Consider the following 5,465-nt stretch of genomic DNA (forward strand, 5'->3'; position numbering starts at 1 on the left):
ACTGAAATCACTCCAGGGCTTGTGGCAGCGAGACCATACCGCAGGGTCTCCGTCGCAAGCCCGATGGTCGTGATGGTCTTGACCATCGCGACCATCATCATGGATGCTCACATAAGCTGTTGGTGGTAACCCACAGCTATGCGAGCGTCCATGAGGACGCTCCTAAAACAGGTAGGATGGCCCTGATTCAGAGCGAATGCTCTGGTCAGAGCGTTCAGCTCTGAATCAGGCCCATTGTGTATAAGGGGCACAAATATGGGCATTATGTATAAGGGGCACTGCTGTGTGTTGTACATGAATAAGGGAGACTTCTATGTGGTGTAATGTGAATCAGGGGTGAATCAAGATTGTGCTACTGTGTGGTGTAATTTGAATTAGGAATACTATTATGTGATCACACCCCCTTTTCTGCACACGCATACGGCGCTTGCTGTCCATTTTTATAAATAAGTGCGGAGGGGGGGTGAGTTCAACCACTTCTCTAGGACCACTTTAAGCACTGTTCTCATGTATGAAACCCTTCAAATAATTTTGTTGTCCCCTATGTAATTAGGGTGTATGATGGTATTTAACCTATCTTTCAAAAGAGATCCTGGCTGTCAGGATGATGGCACTCAGGATGCCGGCGTTGGAATCCTGACACCAGTCAGAATCCCGGTGCCAGCATTCTGACCACCAGCAAATGTGACAGTAAATGTGACAGTAAGTATTAGACTTCTGATCACCGGCGCTGGCGAGATTACATAAGCGTCATTGCTGACTGCTGTACAGACCACCAGGGAGGACAGAGCGGCTCCGCCTGTCACTCAGCAGCGCTGCGGGAGTCCTCTGTCCCAGCAGCGCTGCTGAAGAACACAGGAGATTGTACCCAACCGGTACAAAACGGTACAGCCACTGTTGCTGGTACAGACCTTTTAAAAACGGTGCTGTACCGGCTAAATCGGTGTAGTTGGAGGGTATGATAATAGTGTGATTCATCAATTGTCAGTTTTTTTACAATTTTTTCTATAGGAATTAAGGAGTCTATTTACTAAGCTGTGTTAGGAGATAAACTGAACGGTGATAAGGTTCCAGCCAATCAGCTCCTAACTGCCATTTTTCAAACACAGCCTTAAGGTGGTTACACACCTGACAGATATATCTGCAGATAATGGTCATTTATACACACTGAATGACCATCATCTGACTGCTGCAGCAGCTCGAGCCGGACAGAGGGCGGGTAAGGCCTAATCACGGACGGCATGGCCATGCCCCATTTAAAAAACATACGAGGCGCTGCATTCTGGGGAGGGGTACGCTGTGTGCCCCTCAGCCCGGTGCACAGCCAATGGGGGCATGATCAGCATGATATTTCCCCCCTTTGGCATAGGAGACTGCTTTAGCTGCTGCTTTAGCAGCTTTGGACAGTCTCCCACAGACCCTTCAACTATACCAATTTGGCCGGTACAGTACCATTTTTTAATGGTCTGTACCGGCAAAACAGGGGCTGTACCAATTGTACCGGATGAGTACAATCTCCTGAATTCTATAGCAGCGCTGCGGGGACAGAGACTCCTGCTGCACTTCTGAGTGACAGGTGGCTCTGTCCTCCATAGTTCTTGGCAGTTGGCACTGATGCTGACATAATGACCAACCTGGGCCAGCTGTCTCCAGTCTTCAGTACAAGTCGAAATGCCCCCTTTATATATGACCACTCCCCTGTACTGGATTGCAACTGAGAGATGTTGGAGGGTATGCTCCCAGTGCAGCCCAGCACACAGCAGCGTGTGCTGGGCTGCTGTGGATGGGGAGCTGTGCCAGACCCGGGTAAGTAGTACCCGCTCGCGGCTCCCCTCCCCCCTCTCTGCACACCTGTGTATGGGCGATCGGCTGATCGCCCATACACACTTGCCGATGGATAGATATGTCTGCAGATTTATTTGTCCATTGGCTATGCAGCACAGCCAATGCAATATGTCTGTGAACGACGTTGTTCACAGACATATCATCTGTACACACTTGATGATGTGAGCATGATATATTGGCCGATCAATTAATCGAAAAATATATCAGCCATATTGTACCCAGCATAAGACATGACATTTAGGAGCTGATTGACTGGTACCTTATCACTGTTCACTTTATGGGATTGGAAAGTCAGTGATTTGGGCAAATCTCCTTTCACTCCATTACCCCCTCTGAGTATAGATATATCAGCTGCAATGCAGATTTCATCAGAAAATACCTGTAAATAGTGACTCTGTAGAGCCTGCCAGAGAGACTTCCTGATAAGGGGACAACACATTGTATTTGTACTCATACCTTAGACAACAGTCTTATGGTGATTTTGTTAAATACTTGAGAATGAGAATTACTCATTGGCCCTCATTCAGAGCCGCTCGTTAGCGGCAGTACGCTCGTTCCGAGCGATGTTTGCACATCTGCGCATGCGTATGCTTTTTAGTACGCATGCGCGAACCAGTCAGTACGGCCGAAAATCGTTTGTACGCTATATAGCGAGTGCCTGCTATTTTGAGTGACAGAATGAGGCGTATGTGGGTGGTAACAGGGGAAGGTGCTTGAAAATGGGGAGTGGAGATCCTAACGCAGGCGTGCTTAAAGGTCAAAACGGGCGTTTTATGGGTGTGTATATTTAAAACAGCAGCGTCATTGACCACGTCACTGGGTTATTTTATAGCCAGAACTGCTCGCAAATTTGTGGTAGCAAACACCAACCACAAGAATAGCAAGCAGTTCATACGCTGGTCGATGTACTCGATTAATCTAATAAATAGCGGACATAACGTAGGATGCGTGCGGCCAGGGGGCGTTTTTAACAAATAAACGAGCGTATGTTTTGCTCGTTCGTTCAGACTTAGAGGTGTGAACAGACTGCAATGTGCGTACGGATCATTTGAATAGCCACCCCTTGTTTTTAAACGAACGACCGCAAATAGCGAACGGCTCTGAATGAGGGCCATTGTCCTTGTAACTATACATTAGCATACAATTTCTTGAACAAGAAAAAGGGGATAAGCATGCAGAGCAGCACATACACTCACTGATACATGGTTCATAGTCTTTTATTTCTACAATATATATACAGGTAGAATCATTGACTTATAAATTATTTGGAAAGAGATAGAATGTGAAACAATGAAACAAAAATAGCAATTCAATGAGGAAACAGACATCCGATTTATTGGCTAAAGAAATTGATATCTAATTATTCTGTAATGCTCCTATGACATTCTCTGATGATTATTTCCAATAAAAAATGCAGCTTCTGCAAACACAGTTCTAGTGCAAATTTTTTTTTAATCATATAATTTTTTTTATTGGGTATCAATACAAGAGAAACAGAAAAAAAAACAGTGCAGCCCCCAAGGGGGATTAAGGAACATAGTAAACAGTAAATATTCGTCATACAAATAGATAGGTAACAAGTATAATGATATACTGATATTGAAAATAAACTTTTCTTTTTACCCTCTTTTTTCTTTGTAATTCCTTAAGAAAGTAGCACAGAACAAAGAAACAAACAATATCAAGAGGAAAAAAAATATATATATATATATAGGGAGAAAAATAAAATAATAATAAATAAATAAATACAAATTAAAAATTTGGAAATTAAGTAGAAGGGGAAATAAAAAACAAAAACAAAACAAAAAATAAATAAATAAAATAAATAAAAATAAAAATAAATAAATAATAATAAAAAAAAAAAAAAAAAAAAAAAATATATATATATATATATAAATCAGGGAGTGGAGAGGAAGAGGAAGAGAGTGAGCTGGGGGGATAGAATAATGAATTTGAGAGGGAGAGAGAAACAAAAGAGAAAAAAAAGAGAAAAGAGAAGAGCAGAGGGCAAATAATTATGAGAGACCAGGAGGAGTCACACCCTGGAAGCCATACCAGGGAGACCAGATTACGTTAAACTTGTCCACCGTGTTGTGTTGGAGGCTCGTGATATATTCCATTTTGGCCACATACCAGACGCGGTTGAGAAACTGTTGACAAGTAGGAGGAAGTGGTTGTTTCCAAGAGCTAGCAATCTGATACTTGGCGGCACTGGAGATGTGTAGGGCCAACTTATTCTCATGGTTGGAAAGTTGACAGATCGGGGCACACAGGAGCAACGAAGCAGCAGTAAGAGGGGAGGCATAAGGAATCATTGACAATATAGTAGATTGGATCATAGACCAGTAAGGGACAATATATGGACAGGACCACCAAATATGGTAGAAAGAGCCGACTTGTCCACACTGTCTCCAACAAAGGTTAGAAGAATTAGGGTATATTAGGTGAAGACGCTCCGGGACAAGGTACCATCGAGTGTACACCTTATAAGAGTTTTCCTTAATGGAGACACTAATTGAGCATTTCGAAATATTAAGGCGTATAGCCACCCAAGTATCTTCACCCAGAGAGGTACCCAAGTCTATCTCCAAACAACATTCATGGGTCTCTAGGGGCGGGCTATCCTGATCTAGTATAGAATGATAGATCTGAGAAATTAAGCCCTTTTCCACGGGTCTATAAATACAAAGGCGTTCCATAGCCGTGGGGTTTCGTAAAGCATCAAGAGAAGAGAGGGACGAATGAACAAAGGGGCAAATCTGGAGATACTGGTAGAAACAGGACTGCGGTAAAGAATGTATCTCCCGTAACTCAGTAAAAGAATGGGGGGCAAAATTGCCCAGGATGTGATGGAAGCGGGTGATGCCAACTGCAGACCATGTAGAGATCATATGGGGCGAGTGGCCAGGGAGGAAAGAAGGGTGAAACCAGAGAGGTGTCTGAGGCGAGGGGTGAGTAGACAGAGAGAACTTAGTATCGAGAGAATCCCATACAGATAGAGTAAGAGAAACTGATGGGACCAACGAGATAGAGAGAGGTCTAAGTTTTCTGGGGAGCCACGGTAGGTTTGAGACCGATGGGGTTTTGGTGAGTGCTGATTCAAGATCAACCCAACATTTGGTTCCCTTTGGAGAGTGCCAGGAGACTAGTTGACTAAGTCTAGAGGCTTGGTAGTATTTGGATAATGAGGGGAGACCTAGGCCACCAGCTGAAGTGGTCTTGAAAAGGACTGCTCTACGTATACGAGGTCTTGTGTAGTTCCAGATAAATTTACCATAACTTGCCTGTAAAGAAGATAGAACGCGGGGAGGGACTGCCACAGGAAGGGTTTGGAAAAGGTAGAGGAGTTTGGGAAGGACATTCATTTTAATCATGGCTATACGGCCTGTCCAAGAGATAAATAGAGTGCGCCAATGAGAAAGGTCTTGTTCTATGGCCTTAAAGAGAGGGAGATAGTTTGCCTTGTAGAGACCGTGATAAGATTTTGTCAGGTTGACACCTAGATATTTAATAGATTCCAAACGCCAGTTAAAATTGAAATTAAGACGGAGGAACTCTAGAGACGACCTTGGAATATGGAGGGGTAAAGCTTCTGATTTGTCGTTGTTGAATTTATAACC

This window comes from Taudactylus pleione, unplaced genomic scaffold, assembly GCF_031769625.1.
Source record: "Taudactylus pleione unplaced genomic scaffold, aTauple2 ptg000528l, whole genome shotgun sequence".
Lineage (NCBI taxonomy): Eukaryota > Metazoa > Chordata > Amphibia > Anura > Myobatrachidae > Taudactylus > Taudactylus pleione.